We start from the raw sequence: 21,807 nt of genomic DNA, 5'->3' as shown, positions 1-21,807 counted from the left end.
GCAGGATTATGGCAGTGTGTATCTCAGGGAGTTGTTGTGGGAATTACGTGAGTTAATTTATAGAAAGTACTTAGAACAGTGCCTCACATACAGTCCCATACAAGTATAAGGTATTACAGTGCTTATGTAGGCAATATTTGGTAACTTATATATGGAAGAATCCGAAGAATATCCATATGGTCGTGGCTTATATGGAATATAAAACTGTAAGAATCATTCACTGGACAAAAAGTGACCAGTCAGTCTCATCCCTAAACATACAGGAAAAAAAAAAGTAAATAAAGGTTATAACAAAAACTAAATTACATAGTAGTTCCTGGTAATACTCTGTTCCCTCTTCTCATGCTCATCCCACTTGATCACTTGTGTGGCACTAGTGGGCACAGTTCCTGGTAGTGGAACTGATGGAAAAAAACCTACTAGAATATTTATGATAACTCTCTCTGAGATAGTTTGACTGGGAGTTGATCTCACTCCTGCAGCATGGAAGGATGTTATACTGACACTAAAAAGAATTTGCTTGCCAATAGTCTCTTAACTTACATTATCCAAAGCTTCTAGAAGACAAAAATAAAGACACATTCTCTTTAAAGCAGAATGCCTCAACTTCTGTACCTCTTAAATCTCAACACTTTCTCCCCAATATTTTTTCCCTTAAACAAGACTGTCTATAATGCCCGTTTCCATAATACCTTCAATTGTCCAGACTCATTATCATTTTTTATAACTTTATTTATTTATTTATTTTTATGTGGTGCTGAGGATAGAACCCAGTGCCTCACATGTGCTAGGCAAGTGCTCTACCACTGAGACACAACCCCAGTCCCTTATCATAATTTTAATTCACATCCTTTTGACACTCCTTAGCCCTGGATTAGTTTTTTCTGGTCTACCAAGCATCTCCCTTCCTCTGCTGCTGCTGCTGTTCCTGTTGTAGCCATTGGAAAAAATTCTGGTGACAGGGTATTCAGGGACTTCATTTACACATTCATGAGCCCAAGGCTCAGCTGGCTTCTCAGTCCTACTCTGTAACCTATCTACATGTCTTAGTCATTTCCTTGTGCTGTGATGTATGGAAAAAAAGGGTCCTCAAGTTTTCATAAATGAACAAACCCTTCTTTTTATGATGGCAGAAGTGATTTGCAAGGCTTATTGCAACAGCTGTGTTACCCAGTTAGTTGCTCTCCCCACTGATGTTAACAACACTTGCATAATTGGTATCCTGTCTTCTACTATAGCTGTGTGTGAAGTAATTTTTTTGAGACTAGCCTATATTCTTGTTGTTTTGCTGAGTATCTCACTCTGTTGCCTTCCTGCCATTCAAGCAGATATCTATGCTTTCAGTAAAGGTTTGTATCAGGGTTTCCTGGTTTTTGTATTTCTATAAAACCTCAGCCTATTATTCTAGGAGCCTCTGTAACAAACAACAAGGATTTCCCTTCCCCCAGAGAAAGTCCTTCCCCACCACTGTACAGAGGTCAGAGGAGCAGAGGAAGTGATGAGAACCAAAAGTCCAGGGAGGAAATAAATGAAGGTCATGTTGAGGAGGATGAGGCCCCGGACAACCTTACAGAGTTCCTATGGGCTGGTCTGGAAAGAAAGCAGACAAAAGAGGTTTTGGAGCTGAAGGGGCCACCAGAGAGGAGTGAGGAACTCTAAGCAGCCATCTGTAGGGACCAATGACTTAGAGCTGTGTGACCTATATCTAGGACTAGATATACAATGAAAGATATCCACCCTCCCTGCATTTTTGTACTGGTATTTAAACACAATCCAAACTTTATGGGAATTAAAGTTTTATTACCCTAGGCAAGTTATAGGTTCAAAGTAGAAATTAGGTTGAATTAGTTTAGAAGTCATATTTCTTGCCCACTAGATTCTTTTTTTTTAAAGAGGGAGGGAGGGAGGGAAAGAGAGAGAGAGAGAGAGAGAGAGAGAGAGAGAGAGAGAGAGAGAGAGAATTTTTAATATTTATTTTTCAGTTTTCGGTGGACACAACATCTTTATTTTATTTTTATGTGGTGCTGAGGATTGAACCCAGCGCCCCGCGCATGCCAGGCGAGCGCATTACTGCTTGAGCCACATCCCCAGCCTGCCCACTAGATTCTTAAAAGAAAAAAATAAATGCTTGCTCACTTTAGTCTGTGACAGAATTCCACACCCAAGTTTGTGAAACTTATTATCTCCACTGCAATAAGCATTTCCATTTCACAAGCTTTTTGGTAGAGCGTTCTCCCTTTTTAGTATCATTTTAATCTAATAGTAACAGGCATACAAAATAGTGCTTTCAAACTTGGTTGCATGCAAATTTCATATGGACTTTGGTAGAGACAGAGGGGCTAGCAAGTTGGCAGGAGTCCAGGTATCCTCCAGCACAGCTGTTTTGAGAGGTAATTCCCTTTTATCTTTCTTAATGTGAAGGTTATTATAACAGTCCTTAAAATAGAAGATTCAGATTTTAAAAATCATAGCTATTCCATGATATATATCTATACAGATATGGCACTTTTTGTTTGTTTTCTTCTGCCTTGCCTGTATGACTTTGAAGCTCATTCTGAAAGCAATTCCCAGTGTTTTTACATCAATGACAAAATAAGTGTATGGCTTCTTTCAAAGGTGACTACTTTGAAGGTCAATACTTGTTTGCATTTTAAGTTCTCATGTTTGTTAAAGAAGAAAGTTGGGCTCTTGACTTCCGCAGTCACATGTCTCACTTTCATTGTCAATACAGTTCCGGCAAAACAGGATTAAATACTTCTGTTCCTTAAAATGCAAGGGCAGAGCTGTGAATAAGTTATAATCAGAAGGGCCAACTAGAATATTCTTTGCTAGTTGAGTTTATTATCTCCCCTGCAATAAGCATTTCCATTTCACAAACAAATGACACTCCATCCTCTACGACAACAGGAAATGACTTTTTTCTTCCTAGGTTCAAGGAAGAGTTCTTGGAAATGAATAATAGTTTTCTCCATCATCCTTCACTCTCCTAATCCAATGTGAGCATACTGGATATTTCTTTCTTCCTGAGACTATGCAGAACTTTACCCAGGGGAATTCTTTGGGCTCTGGGCTCTATCAGAAGTCTACTAGATTGGGCAAGAGCTGCTGGAAAAGAAATAGCCTCTGTCCAGATCAGGGGTCTGTGCCATGCCTTTTCTTTCTTTTTAAAATTACTTTTAGATTTATATTTAGAGATATAAAACAATGTTCATGCTTTACAAGATTGAAAATTCACATTCAGATGCAAAGATTACAATGACAAAAAAGAATCTTTTATGTTCTTTTATGGAAAGATGCTTATAATGGAATGAAAAAAAAATGTCATTAAGTAACACATACCACTAGCCTATATGTTTTGGAAAACAGATATATAGAAATGTGCATATGCAATAAAAAGTAAATTATGGATGGGATAAATAGGAAAATATTAAACTAAAACTACAAAATTGCTTATCTTTGGTGGCCATACAAATGAATTACATTATTTTTGTGTATTTTGAGTTTTCTTAAAATGAAATTACAAAACATAACAAAGAATAACTTTTTAAAACCCCCAAACCAGATTACAAAACAGTAAATAAATGATCAATCCATATTCTAAAGAAATTATACATATATTTGCTTCTTCCTTTCTAGGCACTAGGTAGGTATATTTATGTGTATATCAAAATTCTCTCTCGATTGTGAGACTATGAATTAATTCATTTTCTTGTTTGCTCCTAAACTTTCTATGATGATAGAAAAGTTTGATGGAATTTTAACAATGTGAAGAGATGGGAAAAGAAGGAATGGGAGAGGCTAAGGGAACTCCTCTCCCAAGAGATAATTAAACAAATATTAAGTATTAAAAGGCTTGCACTTCTTTATTCATAGACATGCTCATCAAAAATTTTTTTTTCTTTCATGGTAGAAAAATTTGAAATGTTTTTTCTCATTTTAAAAAGAAAATAATATTTATAGAACTGTTTAAAATACTGAAAATAAAAATAAATGAATTATCTGTAATACATAATGATAATCAAAATTAATATTAAAATATATAAACACATATATAGTTATTGACATAAAATTGCAAATAGTTGCAAAAAGTTTACAAGTGTTATACCAAAATACTTAATATGATGGAAACAGCAAGAACATATATTTGTAATATGTATTATGAGTCCCCCAATTTTTTATATAGGGGTTCAGATAGTCAATATTTTATGATTTGTGTGGACCACATGATCTTTCTTGCCACTACTTCACTCTGCTACTGTAACACCAAAAGCAGTCATTGAAATGTGAATATTATAGAATTTCAATATAGGATATTGAAATGTGAATATTATAGAATTTTTATATCATCAATGTTATTTACATTTTTCAACCATTAAATGCAAATAATTATTCTTTACTTACCAGAGCCCAGAGAATTCCCCTGGGTGTTAATCAGGTGTTAAACTGGATTTGACCCAGACTGTGATTTATGGGCCCTATCTTTTACACACGCAGTCTGACAACATATATGGTTTTGGCTTGCATTAAGGGGTGGATTCAGCACATATAACAGGTGGCTACTGCATCTTAGAAAATTCCAAATACTTCTTTACTTTATAAAACCCTTTGCTAGTAAAGAGAAGAGGCAATATGTTTATAGGAAGGAGGTAAGGGATTTAACTCAGAATGCTCGTTGACTGTTAGTGGACAGAACAAATCAGAACTGGTCATGGGACACAAGAGATAATATAGAATGGCAGTTTGTGTCTCTCAGTGCAAGGTCTGTACATTTTAATGAAGAGTAGTGTCATATCTGGGCTCTGTTGCTCTCTCTTTCCTTAGCAAATTAGGGTCTCTAAACATCTATTGTGGGATTTTATGTTTTGAATGCTTTTTGAAATTTAATTGATTTCCAAATTAAGTGTATAGAAGCACTCATTTAAGCCTTCTCTGGGAAACTTGAGAAGATAATAAAAAAAAGTACATTGAAATTGAGCTCAGTGGTTTCAGTGACTCAATTAAGTATGAAATAATGAGTGAATATTGAACCTACTTAGACTAAATATTATAAACTCATTGCAATCTCTTTAGACCTACATTTCTATCTTGGATAGAAATAACAAAGAAGTTCAAATAAATAAAAATCAATTAAATGCTGTGAGTATATATTTCTAACTTCCCAATGAGATGTTGCAGCTAAGAAAGATACTATTTCTTTACAAACACACAGATTTTATTTTAGAATTTACAGTTGCCCTATATAGCATTTCCCCTTTTTAATGTAAATATATATATTTTAAAAAGTCAATCAACATTATAAAATAAACTATTACTCAAAATACATCTTAAGTATTTTATTATTAAATATCCTTTCTCTAAAGAAATCCTTCCTTTGTGTAGCCCAAATAAGAAGAAATTATCTCAATTTATTTAAATTATTTTATATATTTTACTTTACCATCCTTTTATTATCTCACTGGATCAGAACAGGAAGAAAGAAATAAAGTAAGGTGCATTTTTTTTAAATAAATTCAGTGGTGTCCTAAAAGGTTTAACAATTGTCCCTGTTCTAAAAGAAAACAGACATAAGCTTCTAACCTCATAAAACAAATCATGCATGAACACTAAAAAGTTATTCTTTCCGCCACTTCTTTTTCTTATTATTCAAAATGGTAATTTTTCAGTTACACAATTACTAAAGCTGCTTAAGAAAAAGGGCATTTACCCATCAAAGTGTGTATTGGATCTTACAATCTTCCCTCTCTTGTCACTGAGTTATTGAAGTCAGATTTAGCAAGTAAAGATATAGGAATCCAGGTAAATTTGAATTTCATGTAAACAATAAATAAATTTTAGTATTACTGTGTCCCATGTAATATTTAGCATCCTATATTTTATCTGGCAATGCTATTAGCTATCAAATTCTTTCTCTGCTTTTTTATTTGTTGTTTTTAGATACACGTGACAGTGGGGTGTATTTTGACATATTATACATACATGGTTATATACATCCCATTCCAATTAGGATTACATTTTTGCGGTTGTACATGATATGGAGTTTCACGAGTCATGTATTCATATATGTGCAAAGGAAAATTATGTCTGATTCATTCTACTGCCTTTCCATTCTCATCCCCCTCCCTTTCCTTAATTCTCCTTTGTCTAATCCAATGAACGTCTAATCCTTTCATTACCCATTGAAAGGTCATTCACTTCCATAAGGATGCCCCCAATACCAGCATTCCTACAGCTTCCTCCTTATATCAGACCTTATTTGTCTCATGCTTATATCAGAATGATTTTTAGATTTCTCTTCTGTCTTTAATCTCCCTAGGAAGTTATCACAAGAATAGATTTTTATCATGCTACTTCTTAGATGAAAACTCTAACTCCAAAGAAACAGCTGATTCCCACGTTATTTAAACTATTATAGAGAATAAAGAAAGATTTTTTTCTGGATTCCTTTGTTTATAAAGCAAAAAATAATGTAGAAGCAGTTAAAAATATGTTTTTTTTTCCAATAAATTTCCAAAATTGGACACTTGGTCTTCTTAGAAATAAAAATCTCAAATAAATATCAGTAAATGTATCTAATATGACATTAAAACAATAAGTGGTTTGTTTCATTCATTAATGTAAACATATGGAAATATTAAGAAATATGTTGCTATAATTAATCAAGACAACTGTTAAAGGAAGAAATCACTATGATTATTCTGATAGATGCAGAAAAGGAATGTACCAATATTTTTACTTGAGATCTATTTATCAGTCCTTTACAAAACTGATAAATCAATCTCAAGTAAAAATCCAGAATCATTAATGAGGAAATACTCCAGAAACACTTTAAGCAATATCAAGAAAAAGTTAATAGTGCTATTGCCATTTTATTTTAATATGATTTTGGAAGTACTAGCTCAATGCAATGAAATATGTGAAAGAAATAAGAGACATAAATATTGGATGGGAGGAAGCAAATTGTACCTTTATTTATAGACGATAAGATTCAATATCTGGAAAAAAAATCCAAGAAAAAGAACTAGAAAGCCATTAGAAAAGAAAAACTGGTTCAGTAACTATCCAGTTATAATATAAATTTATAAAAGTTAATCGTTTTTCTGTGACTAAAACCCAGCTGGAAACAAGAATAAGGAGGATTTTTACTGGATTTCCTGAGAAACCCACTAGGTTCTTTTGCTCAATTATGTGAAAAGCAGTAATTTTCCTGAAGGTTAAGAAACAATAATGTGATAAACTAACGTCCAGCTGAGGCTCAATAAAAGTTATTTCCTTCTTTCTGAAAGCTGTGACCTTCCCCCAATTTTTAGTTCAGCTCTGAGCTAAGGCCCCAGTAGAATTTGCAGTAGGTCTCTAATGGCATGGGGGCCATCCTTGATACCTGTGGATTAATGGACTGGTAAGAGTGTAGCTAGGGCCAACAGTTTTCTGTACCTCCTTAGCAACTCATTGACAGCAGTCCCTGAAAATAGAGTGGCTGTTTCTAAGTCTAGACCAGAAGCAATGAAAGGATCAGCCCAGAACACTGACTTCAATATTCATAGTTCTTGATTTTGTTTAGTGATGTAAGACTCGTACACATACGCAAACTATAAAGTTATGAATGACTGAAGGGGTAGTGATTGGTATATACTCTTCCTAGTCAGAAGCCTGAGAAGTTTCCAGTTAAAGAGAAACTGAGACTGTTTATAGAGAATGATTTCAACTATGTAAATTGACCCCTAGATTGTAGATGACTAATGTGGAATTAGTTTGCTCTTGTTCATACTTATTTACCCCTGCTAAACTGCTTTGGTGTCTGCTATGATTTGAATATGGTTTGTGTCCTTAAGTTTCATGTGTTGAAACCTTGGTCCCAGTATGGCAGTGTTGAGGTGGTGGAACCTTTAGGAGGCAGGACATAGTGGAAAGTAATTAAGTCATGGTGGCTCTACTCTCCTGAAGAGATTAATGCTGGTGGAGTGGGTTGGGTTTCACAGGAGTGAGTGCATTCTCTTGAGAGTGGGTTGCCATAAGTGAGGTCATTCCATGCATTTACTTTCTTCTTCATGTGATCATTTCTCTTTCTACTTCTGTGCCACATTGTGATGTAGTTAAGGGGCACCTCATCAGGATGCTGGTGCTACAATGTTTGGATTTTCCAGACACCAGAATCATGAGTCAAGTAAAACTCTTTACTTATAAAGTACCCAGCACCAGATAATTTTTAAAGCAATGCAAAAATCAAGTGAGATGTATCCTATTGTCACTGGGTTGGTCAATGCTGCTGGTATTAAAGTAAATGAGAAACACAATGGATTTAAACACTCATATTCAAATCCATAGGGAGAAAAAAAAGCAAAAGCAGTCTGGGAGCACACATTAGTGAAACTTTCCTTGAAGGAAGAGCAGGGAAGCCTTAGAGAAGAAAACCTAGTACTTTTAGATGGAGAGGAAGCTGTTTAAGGACATGGCTGGATACTGTTATCAGGACCTGTGAACCAGGAATCTTAAATGTTATAAAGATTTTCAGTGACCCCATGGAGCAGGACCAGCATAGGACTTGACATAAAGACAAAACCCAATATATCTCTATTCCATTTCCCTTGAATATCTGTCCTCATTGTTCTCTTTCCCAGTCCCTACTTTGGATCAGGATTTGAGCCCTGGTGGGACATGTTAGTTGGGGGTCATGATTCTATTTTCTTATGTGAAAGGTGAATTTGTTTCAAATATTTGCTGAAACTATGTAGAGATATCCAGATTGTTCTTAATTTACCGACATAGGGACAGTACAAGACACTGGAGATTGCTTTGTGGACTTCCTTAGCCATTGTCTCCAATGGCATTCCTGATTCAAGGTCACTGTTTTCTACTTTGTGGTCTTGCTCCTAGGTGATTCCATCTACATTATGTCTCCATTATCCCTCTCTCTCCACAGGTCTACATATAGTCAGGAAGTTTAGACATTTTTGGTGGTGTGAGGGATTGAGCTGCTGGTCTCATGTAGGCTATGTAAGCAATTTACCACTGAGCTACATTCCTAGTTCTAGACAGAAATTTTAACAATGTGAAGAAATGGGAAAAGAAGGAATGCAGGAGGCTAAGGGAGCTCCTCCCCAAGAGGTAACTAAACAAATACTGAATACTAAATGCTTAGGGGAATGGCAAATACTTGCACTTCTTTATTCATGGACATGCTCATCAAACTTTCTCCACTCGAAAGTCTATTTCTTTCGTGGCTCCTGTAACAGGTTCCTGCTTCATATGTCCTGTTGACTAGCAACATTCACTCAACAGATTTAAAATTGTGAATGTATGGGGATGGACTGACTAATGATAACAAAGTAATCAGGGAGTGAGAGATCAAGCTTTCCTCATTCCATAGGCGGACCTATGTACAGAGTATGGCATTAGGGATGTCAGCGGTAGCTAGAAGAGACAGGATAAATAGCACAGTGTAGAAGAGGCAGTGGTTGCTGTTTTTTTCATCCATTCTCTTTTAATCACCAGAATTCCAGCTGTTTTCATTCATTCCCTTTTAATCAATTTGTCTCATACCCAAAAAAGGATGAGCACTTGGGTACTGAATGCCAATAACTTTGCAGCCCCATGATACAAGTCTTCATATCAGTCTTTCCTGGCTTGTCAAACATTTCCCACTTTAGGATTCACCTACTGAACTCCCAACATTCACTGCAGGCTTCTCTGTTAAAAACTACTCCCTTGGGATTTTTTTTTGTACTAGGTACTAAACTCAGGAGCACTCAACCACTGAACCACATCCCCAGCCCTATTTTGTATTTTATTTGGAGACAGAGTCTCACTGAGTTACTTAGTGCCTCACTGTTGCTGAGGCTGGCTTTGAACTGTGGTCTTCCAGTCTCAGCCTCCAGAGCTGCTGGGAATACAGGCATGAGCCACTGTGCCCAGCCTCCCCTGGGAATTAAAAAAAAATATTCTACTAAACCATAGAAAGTCCTTAACATATTCAATCCATAAATTCTGGCAGATAATCAGAGTATTTTATTAGGTATTGACAAGGCACAGGCCCAAATTATAGGACAAAGAAAGTGTACATCATGAATTTCTATTATCTCTATTTCCCTCTTTCTTCCAATTTCTTTCTCATTCTCTCTCTAAGTCTCACTCATTTTCTCTCCTCTTAATCTTGGAGATTTTCTTTCTATGAATATGGCCTCGACCTATCCATAAAAACTTGAAAGAAGCAATATGGTTGATTATTTAAGGAGCACTATGAAGCCAGGGCTTTCTGGTTTCCAGAAAACTCTGATATCTTAATACTTGGAGACACAGGATATGGGGGATAATTTAAATGCCCATGCTTTCAAATGCACCTTCCTGGCACACACTCATCTGCCCCCCTCCTGTGGGTTGACTGCCCATAGAAGCTACTTAATGATGTGATTATTCTAACTCAATTAGCAGGGAATGGAAGGAACAAAGGAAACCTATTTTGCAGTTGGCTGGTCATTCAAAACCATCCTACCTTAAAATGTCAGCTAATTAGAAGATGGTAGGAGGGAGAGCCTATGCTTGAGTACTTAGACTGTATTATTAGACCTTGCTGTGATTGTTATTATGGTTTAACAAAATAAGCCAAAAACATATTATATAACTAATTTTATATGAAGATGGAATTTCTATTACTTTTACCCTAGCCAAAGAGGAGATTCAAAAGTCCAAAATCATAGGAAAACCTAATTACCAATTAGTGTTTTCTCAATTAAGTATGAGCAGTTATCTTTAGTTCCTTTGTCTTTGAAGCTCTATCATTGGATATATTTAGCACTCAATTTATAAGCAAGTAGGAAGCTGATAGAAAAGGGTATATTTGAAGACATACAACTGGAAGAGACCTAATGGCTATAGACTCTAAATGCAGAGAAAGTGGCTATTTTAATCTCTGGAAGAAACAATATATGCAAAGGAAAGCAGCAACTTGAGTGATAATTTTGGTTAAAATTTACTGAGCACTTACTATGTGCTAGGCACTGATCTAAGCATTTTTAGACTCATCATCTTACGTATACTTCATAATTATCCTATGAGAAAGGTTGCTTGTTATCCTAATTTTTTCACATAAGGAAAATGCATAGAAATTAAGTGACTTGCTTAAGGTCATATAAATAACAGCAGAATCAGAATTTGTTCCTATGCAATCTGACTAAAAAGCTCGAATTCATAACTTCTATACAATTCTTACATGAAATATAAAGTCACAAATGTTCTTGGGTACTAGTAAAGATCAGTAGTGGAAAAGCATCACACATAATTAAGAGGAAGCATGGCTACAGACACAGGACTAAACTCAGTCTCTGTCAAGAAATTATTGAATCATCTTCCAACTAAGTTATTTTTTGTGGTGTTGGAGATTGAACCCATGGCCTTATACATGCTAGGCAAGTGCTCTACCACTCAGTTACTTCTCCAGCCACAAATAAGTTATTTTTAAAGGAGGGAAACACAGACACACAGTCACACACATAGATAGACACACACACACACACACACACACACACACACACACACACCCAGTATTTGGAAACAGTTTCCCTTTGAAAGCTAGATGAGTAAAAGCCAGCCACAATGGACTCAAGAGTACACTGTAGGACACAGTGAAAGGGCTGCCCGTCCAGGTGTGATAGCAGAATATGCACACTTGAACAGACCAGTGTTGATTGCGAGGGTCAAGGCAGATGAAAGGATGAAAGGGCATGCTCCAGGCAGAAGCCCAACATGTGCAGGAGGGGTGTGTGTGTGTGGGGGGGAGGTACATTCAGAGAAGTTAAAAAGGTTCAGTCTGGCCCAAATAGCAAAGGTGGAGAAGTGAGCAGAAACAGGGCTATGGAAGGTCTTGCCTCCCACTCTAAGGTTGTTTGGACTACATCACCAGAGCAGTGGGAAGCAAGCTATTGAGATGTTTTCAGTCAGATGTGAAAGAACTCAGAGTTCACGAAGAGCTCTCTATTGGGGCCATTCCTGCCCCCACTCCCACCCACTGTCAACAGAGGAGTCTGCTGCAGTCATCCAGGAGAGAGTTGGCCAGAGCAAGGGAGGCAAGAGTGGCATCCAGGAGAAGTGGTCTATGAGAGGCATTTTGGAGGCGGATGGATGGAATCAGAATCCATTCAGTCCCCTCTGACTCAGAACCGTAGACTGGGTAATCTGAGAAGCAGAAGTTTGCTTGGAGGCTGGGAAGAACAAGATCAAGGCTCCAGCAGATTTGTCATCTGGTGAGGATGCTTTGCAGATGGCAGCTTGTTGCTGTGTCATCACGTGGTGGAAGGGGCCAAGGAAGCTTACTGATCCCTTCCTGAGGGTGGAACCCTTGAGACTCAATTCTTTCCCAAAGACCTTAGCTCTTACCACTATCACATTGAGTGTGAGTTCCAACATATGAACTCTAGGGGACATTAACATTCATGACTTAACAGGTCAGATGGAGAGATGAGATAGAGAAGGGATGCTGGATTGGGCAATGAGTGGGTTGTTGGTACACTTTGCTGAGAGTGAGAACACTTAGAAAAGATCAGGGCAGGGAGCAAGTGGAGGAGCTCAAGCTGAGAAAAGCTGACCTGTAGGAGCTGGCGAGTTATCCAATTGGAGCTCTCTTGTGACCTATTGATCATATGGATCTGGAGTTGGGCTGTGAGGTCTGTTCTGAGAGATACAGATGTGAGATGTCAGCCTTTATAATCCCATGAGTGGATCTGCTGGTGGGAGAAAAGCAGACCTTGAAAATAGGGAAAATATAGGGATTAAGATAACAGAGATCACATATTTGTCATATGGTATGGTAAAGAAGGAGGATTTTCATAACACCCCAGGAGCAATATATTTCTCTCCTTATTTCTTTGGTTTTGTACTTACTGTGTGTCTGTGTTTCTGGAGGTGGAGGGAGTTGAGGTTTTCATACTTTTAGTATTCTGTATTCTTTAGGCCTTTGAGGGCTCTAGGTATTTCTCTTCTTTTGAGGGAGATACTTTTTTTTTTCCTTTTTCATGTTGTTTGTGCAGTTCTGTCTGCCAGAGCCTGCCAATGGGGACTTCTTAGACATGTACTTTAAGAGGCAGCATAATCTAGTGGTGAAGAGCGTGGGTTGATGTTAGAGACCTGATGGTTGCCATGGTTACCTAGTCATTAACATGGATAACAAGTAATGCTTGAGAAGCAGGCCATTGCCTGGGTCTTGGGAATCCTTGTCCTGTGGACAGCTTTATAGATGCAATTGATTTTTTAGTAATGTGGTGTAATTCATTTTATTCTTTCAAGCACCAGAAATATGTCTTTTAATTACATGAAGAAACATTGTATACAACAAAGAATAAAATGAATCGCAGGAAAAAAAAAATTCAGTATGAAGTAATTTTCATAGTAAGATAATAGTGACATTCTCAAACACTCAAGGACTTTGAGTAATATCACCTGAATTTTGTTCCAGTGCATTATTCATTGGGCATTGAGATTTGTGCTTTCATAATATCTTTATATTCTGCAATCCAAAGACAACATAGACATCTAGTTCCTATACATCTTCTAAAGAGAAAAGAAATTAAAGGTTATTCAATAGGAAATGGGTACTAATTTACCCTCACCTCAACTCCATTACATAATACACTATAAATTATAGAAATGACACTGACTTTCATATATATATATATATATATATATATATATATATATATATATATATTAGATGATTTTTCTTTTTTTGATGTTACATTTAAAATACTCTTTATAGCATGGGTTATCTAATTGACTGAAAATTTGTCTGTTAGTGCTGTTAATGGAGGGGAAGGTTTCTCAATATTAGGGGCACTAACTTTAGCTAAGTGTCTACCTATGTGCCAGATACTCAATTAGGTGCTTTTTGTTGGTTTTCTTTTGAATATCTATTGATCAACTGAAGCAGTGCTTATTTTCTAGTCCTTTTCTGTTTATGTTTAAAGCAATTTTGAATATTTCTGTACATATTTGTTCATAGCCTGCTTAGGAAATAGCTTTCAATGCTTCATTTTTTTCCCCTGTGCTAATGAGACATGTGCATTGGAAAATATTCAGAAAATACAGTTGAGTGCCACTTGGAGTCCAGAGTTAGAATTGCAGGCTGAAAATCATAGAACAGAAATGCAAGGAGGAAAGGTATGAAGGAGGGGGCAAAGGAGTAAGGAGGAGTTGCTTCTTTACCATCCAGACAGCTTTCCAGAAGTTTTCATGGCATAAGAAACAGATTAGTGGGCAGGCAGCTTCTGCTTGGATTTTCTCCAAGCAAGTCAGCTATATCACTAGTTTATGCTTCTGAGTCTCTCTCACCTCCTCATCATCCTTTCACCCCCTTCTGTTTTTATTCATCTCCCTTCTTTCTTTCCTCTTTTTGCTTTCTCATCAGTCTATTCTTCCTACCACACACACAAAGCAGATGGGGAACAATCGCTAAGGTCTGCTTGAGCAGTCAGGGAGTCATCCAGTCCTATGGAATCTTCCACCCTCAGCTAAAGAGAAACTCTTCTGCGTATGAATGTGTGTATGTACATGTGCATGTATGCAACAACATGTGTGAGTTTAAAGTAAACATAGAATCATTTTTTTCTGATTATAAAAGTTATGCTTGCTCATTGAGAAAAAAATCTGTAAGATTCAGCAATCATAAAGAATAAAAGAGAACTCAAAAACCTTGACACCAAAATACCCAAATAACCCAATCAATAAATGGACAAATGAGCTAAACAGATATTTCTCCAAAGAAAAATGTCCAACAAATATATGAAAAATGTTTAACATCTTGAACAATCAGGGAGCTGCAAAACAAAGCTATGCTGAGATTTCATCTCACTCCAGTTTAGAATGCCAATCACCAAGAATACAAATAATAATAAATGCTGGGGAGGGTGCAGGAAAAAAGGACACGTATGCATTGTTGGTAAGATTGTAAATTAATAGAACCACTATGGAAATCAGTATGAAGTTTCCAAAAAAGACCAGGAATAGAACAACCATATGACTCAACTATACCTGTCTCAGTATTTAGCCAAAAGAATTAAAGTGGGCAAACTATAGAGATACATACATATCTGTGTTTATAGCAGTGCCATTCCCAATGATTGGATAAAGAAAATTTGATATACACAATGGAGTTTTATTCAGCCATAAAGAAGAACAAAATTATAAAATTTGTAGGAAAATGGTTGAAACTGGAGAATATCACCCTAAGTGAAATAAGCCAGACTCAGAGAGTCAAGGGTCAAATGGTTTCTTTCATATGTAGAAGCTAAAGGGGGTAAAAAAGGAATAACAAAGTGATCTCAAGAAAATAGAAGGGAGACCACTGAAGTAGAGGAAGGGGATCAGGGGAGAGAAGAGGGGATGTAGAGGGGTGCTACTGGGGAATGAAATTGACCAAATTATGTTATGTGCACATATGAATGTATCACAATGAATTCCACTCTTATGTATAATGATAATGCATCAGTAAAAGTCACTTAGGGGCTGGGGGGTTGTGGCTCAGCAGTAGAGAGCTTGCCTAGCATGTGCGAGGCCCTGGTTCGATCCTTAGCACCACATAAAAATAAATAAAATAAAGTATTGTGTCCAACTACAACTAAAAAATAAACATTAAAAAAAGAAAATTATAAAAATAATCACTTAGAATCCTATAGTTAAGAAGTTCAAGGGCTGGGATTGTAGCCCAGTGGTAGAGCACTTGCGTAGCATGTGTGAGGCACTGAGTTCGATCCTCAGCACACACAAAAATAAATAAATAAAATAAAGTTATTGTGTTCATCTACAACTAATATACAACTGAATATAATATATATATGAGCATATGTATGTATTATAATGTATGTTATACACTATAATATATTAATATTATATATTATAATACCATATATATATATATATATATATATATATATACACACACACACACACACACACACTTGGGCTCTCTCTCATCCAGTGAGGAGGTCAATGGAACAGGGTACAGGAGAGTGCTAATCAAGACTTCCAGAGACCAAGCAGGAAGCAGGTCTGATTTTAGTTACCATGTATATACTCAGGCAGTAGCTAAGCAGATTACAGGTAGCCACCAATACAATTCTGCTAACTGACCTTGCAGCAACCAATCGAGGAGTGGGCTGTGAAGCAAGCACAGGGACTGCAACACATGGCCTCACGCTCAGGGCTATGCCTACAGGGTAAGCAGCCTGCCACCCACATGCCTAGCACGAGGGGAGTGGCCTGCCACCCAGTTGCCCTTAATGTATGCCATGTATGCAGTACTCCATGCATTTGTCCATATATATATATATATATATATATATATATATATATATATGGAAGTTCAGTTGTGTCTTTCTACTTTTGCTGGTAGAACTTAGAATTTTTCTATGTTCAAATATATATATATTTGGATATACACACATACAAGTTGTAATCATTTTTAATTTAAATGTATGAGTATCTTTCAATGTCAGTAAAAGCTTTGTACCTATTTTGCATGTCACTTTAAAATAAGATTTTTCATGTTTAAAACTTTAATTTCTATTTTTCTCATTTCCATAGCAAAAAATAACATAGTAATATACAACATACATAAAAAATAACTTGCACCTATTTTACTTTTCAAACCATATAAATGTTCCCTTTTAATAGCTTGGAGTGCATTTCTTCAGAAATTTATCTTTGGGGATACACATACATTCCCTTTTACAAAAGTGGGACCATATAAAAATCATATTACTCTGTATATATCTTTCTAATATTATCCTATGTTACTGTATATACAGGTCACTCTTGCCACTAACAACAAATTGGGAATGTATTTCAGATAAAAAATATATTCCTACATCATTTTATGGATCACTCAGTATTCATTAAGATTTCCTCCATTTTTGATATGTTAAGTAGTTTCTTTCTGATTATATATGCTTGTTGAAAAATTCAAGTAATAATAATATAATTTAGAAAGTAGAAGTTCCCTATTTCTCTATATTTCCCTGTGAAGACAGTTACTGTTATCTATTTTTTAAAAAATAAGTCTCCCACCCACAGACACATTTCTTTTGTAGAAGATGGAGTCACACTGGGCATACTGTATAGCGACTTGTTCTTTTTTAAAAACTTAACATATATATTATACGTCTTTCTATGACAGTACATATAGCTCCATCTCATTTCCTTTAATCCAGTCAGAGAATTCCATTGCATGAGTGTATACTTTTTTTTTTTTTTTTTGGTACCAGGGATTGAACTCAGGCGCACTTGGCCACTGAGCCACATTCTCAGCTGTATTTTGTATTTTATTTAGAGACAGGGTCTCACTGAGTTGCTTAGAAGCTCACCATTGCTGAGGCTGGCTTTGAACTTGAGATCCTCCTGCCTCAGCCTCCCAAGCCACTGGGATTACAGGTGTGTGCCACCACACCTGGTGACTGTATACTTTTTAATATAACCAATCAGCTATAAATGCCATTTAGGCTCTTTTAAAATCGTTTACTATTACAAATCATTGCTAAAATGGACACTTTTTACATATATCTTTACCTATGTGTGCCACTATTTTTGTATGATAAATTCTCAGGAGTAAATTGCTATCTCAGAGAATATAGACATTTCCTATTTTAATACATATCATCAAATGTGCCTTGAAAAGATTGAAGCAATTTATAGCCCCATGAAGGGCATAAGATAATGTCAGTTTTTTTTTTTTCAGACTCTGCAACATTTTGTATTACTGCAGTCTCAGGCTAGAGGCCTGATTCTGGGGGTTCCAACAAATCAGGTCTAGCCACATGCCCCTAAAATCAAACAGAAAAGGTCATGATGGAAAGCAAGAAAAGGAACTTTTGGTTAATATGATCATATTGGGAAGGCAAAGTAAAATCCAACTTCTCAACCCCATCTTCAGCTGCTGACATGAACAGTATGTTAAAATTGAGGAAAAGAGTTGGGGTAGGGGGCAAGATGTATTCATAATTAAGTGGTCTTGTTTAAATTGTGGTCTTGTTTATCAGTCTTTCAGTTCTGATTCTGTGATGGCTCCAGAGAAGTTTTTTTTTTTTTTATTGCTTGAGAGGGAAAATTTTCACTTGCTGCTCAGGATGTTTATCTATCAGACATGTGATCTTGGAAGGGGGCTATTGCTTAGGGGAGAATAGTTTTATACTGCTGCTTCTAGAAGGTATAATGTTGACAATGACTAAAGACTTCTAGGCACCACTCCTAGGATATGATACTGTAAAAACTGACAGTCTGATGTCCCACAAATATTGTCTCAGTCATGAAGGGGGGACAAGATAGGTTAAGTACATTTAGGGCAATAAACATTTCATTACTGGTTTTTAGGTGAACACTCCTTAAATGATTAACACGCTCATATGAGGAACTGAGCAGGAGGACCTGATGCCAAGTTTAAGTAACAAAGGAGACAGACACAAAATGAAGATGGAGATGCCAAGATTTATCCTGCTTTTAGTTGCCTATTGGGCATCTACAGGCCTAACTGAAAAGTTACTGCTTTTAGGAAAAGCAGCCTAAGTCCCTGCTATATATGTATCAACAGCATATTAAAAATTCTCCCTGCGATATTGTGAAATATGTATTTGATTTTGTTCCCATTTCCTGACACAGAGCCCCTAAAATCTTTGTAATCCTGAGTAATGAGTATCTTTCATATGCTAATGAAATGACTGGTGGCTGAGGGCCTTTAGGTAGCTTCAGGATGAGGATTGGCCACCAGAAAGCCATGATTAGAGGGCTGGCACTTTCAGCCCCAGAGAGGGGAGAGTGACTGAGGTTGAATTGATCACTAGTGGCCTATGACTTAATTTGTTATGACTATGTAATAAAACCTCATTTTATTACCTCAAATATCATTGCCTTTCACTAAAGAAGCAATCAGATGTGTCCCAAGTAAACAAACTTTCCTCTGCAATGCTCAACGTGCTCACCAGCTCTTTTTTTGTCGCTTAAAAAAAATTTTTAAATTGTTCTAACTAGCTATATATGACAGTAGAATGCATTTTGACACATTGTACACAAATGGAGCACAGCTTCTCATTCCTCTGGCTGAACATGGTGCAGAGTCACATTGGTCGTGTAATCATATGTGTATATAGGGTAATAATATCCATGTCATTCCACCATCCTTCCCACCCCACACTTCTCTCCTCCCCTCATTCCCCTCTGCCCAATCCAAAGTTCCTCCATTCTTCCCTACTCACCAGCTCTTTCTGATGCCTTTATCTCATTCTGACCCAAAAGGACACAATTCAGAGAGCTATTTTGATAGCTGAACACATGGGGATTCATGGATGGTGATATGCTTAGGGCAGGTATGAAAGTCCCACATCCATTCTCCCATTTTTTACCCTATGAATCTCTTGCTCAACCTATGAAAAACTTCTGACAGTTCCTCTGTATCCTTTGTAATATCCTTTATAATAAAATAGTAAATGTAAGTAAGTGTTTCCCTGAATTCAAGAGGGGCTTGTGGGAACCTCTGATTTATAGTTGGTTAGTCAGAATCTCAGTTCATAGCCAGTTTTTAGGCCTGGTATATGAAGCGAGGGGACAGTCTTGTGAGACTGAACTCTCAACCTGTGAAATCAGGTGGATAGTGTCAGAGTGAATTGAATTTGAGGATGCCCTGCTGGTGGTGTCTGCTGCAAAATTGATTGATTGTTGGCGGGAAGAAATCCCCACACAATCACTCCTCTAAATTCAGGTCCTTGTCAAAATATTGAAATTAGGGGTTTATTGAGATAAGCATTCTTATAGTTTTATCCTTATGTATATAATGAAATATATTCTAAGGATAAATTCCTAGAGGCCCAATTGCTGGTTGAGAGGATACATATATTTAAACACTTTATTTATATGCCTGCAATTCCCAAGTGTATCTCTCATCCAGACTTTCCACTGAGTTTCAGACCTGATATTAAACAACCCACTTTCACCTTTACAACTGAAGCTCAAGATGTTTAAAAACTAAATTCATCATCTCTGCTCTCTCCTATCTTCCAAACTGGCCCTCACCAACCTTCCTTATCTCATGAATGGCAGGCAGCTTCATCCATTTTTACAAAAGAGAAAATATGACTCTGTCACTTTCACATCCAGTTTATCCCAAGTCCTTTTGATTCTATCTCCTGAATTTATCTTGAATCTGTTTCTCTCTAACTTCATTTTTACCACACTAGTTCAAGCAAACACCCTTTTCTTAGCCTAGACACTATAAAGTTCTCCTAACTGGCTGTACATGGTTTTGTTAGAGCAAATGGATCTATTATATCAACTTTCAGGAATATAAAGTTCCAGTCAACTTATATTATTATTCACAGTTTTATATAGAAACAGTGTTTCTTCATTTCACACTGTTCTTAACATTTAGCCTTCATTTTTTTTCTGTATATCAAGTCTGCAAGAGACACTGAATGTTTGCACTCCCCCAAAATTCGTATATCGAAACTCTATACCCTCCATGTGATGGTATTGAAAGGTTGAACTTTTGGGGAAGTAATAAGGATTAGATGAAATTACGAGGATGAAACCTTTATATATGGGATTGGAGCCCCTGTAAGAGTGATGGGAGAGCTTACTTCCCTTCTCTGCCCGCTACTTCATGAGGAAACAAAGGGAACTTGGTAATTTGCAACCTGGCAGAGAACCCTTACCAGAATTCCACCACTCTGATTTTGAACTTCCAGCCTCTACAACTGTGAGAAATCCATTTCTATTGTTTAAGACACACAGTCTATGGTATTTTGTTATAGCAGCTTCAGATGACTGAGACACTGATTTTCACTTTTTTTGAAACCAGATGCCAATAATATGCAAAGTATTAGAATAAATGCTGGAAAATATGTAATAGCCTTATTTCTGAAAAATACCAGGCATTTTCAAAGTGGCTAATAAAATAAATTGAAATTCTCTTAAAGTTTTAGAAATACTAGTAACCATGTGGTTATGTGCCAATATTAACTATTCTGATAATACCATGAATATGGCAGGTTGGAGGAGAGCTGGAATTCAGAATTCAAATTTAATGTTTTTTTCTAGTTTTAGAAACAAGGAAGCAATTTCCTAATTTAATTCTAAACAGTATAAGAATTAACTTCCTAAATTGATTCTAAAATGTTTGATGAACGAAAAAATGTACTTGGATGAAAATTTTTTAACCGAGAAACTGAAGAGAGCAAATGCTAACTTTTCTCTCCCCCTGGTTTTGATGAAATTCTCTATCCTGCTTCTTTTTCCTTTGATCATTTTCTATCTTCTTTGCCTCCCTTCATCCCTTCTTTTCCCTTTCCTTTCACATTTCTTCTTTTTTTGAGATATAATTTACATACCACACAATGTACCAAGTATAATTGCATAGTCCAATGGTTTTCGATATATTTAAAAAGTTTGGCAACTATTATCACTATATAATTCCATAATATTTTCTTTATTCCAAAAATAAACTCCATACCCATTAACAGTCACTCTCATGGTCTCTGTTCCCCATTCCCTGGTAACCCTTATTTATTTTCTGCACTTCTACATTGCCTATTCTGAATATGTCATGTAGATATAGAATCATACGATATAACACCATTTGAGTCTGGCTTCTTTCACTTAGCATAATGTTTTTGAAGTTAACTTACATTATAGCATATGTCAGCATCTCATTTCTTTTTAAGGCTATTTCATTGTAAGATATAACATATTTTGTTTATCCATGTATCAACTGGTAGACATTTGTGTTATTCAGCTTTTTATAATAATTCTATTATAAATAACACTGTTATGAGCATGCATGTCCAA

Source organism: Callospermophilus lateralis, chromosome X (genome assembly GCF_048772815.1).
Source record: "Callospermophilus lateralis isolate mCalLat2 chromosome X, mCalLat2.hap1, whole genome shotgun sequence".
NCBI classification, from domain to species: domain Eukaryota; kingdom Metazoa; phylum Chordata; class Mammalia; order Rodentia; family Sciuridae; genus Callospermophilus; species Callospermophilus lateralis.
The sequence above is the reverse complement of the archived record's forward strand: the minus strand, read 5'-3'. Positions refer to the sequence as shown.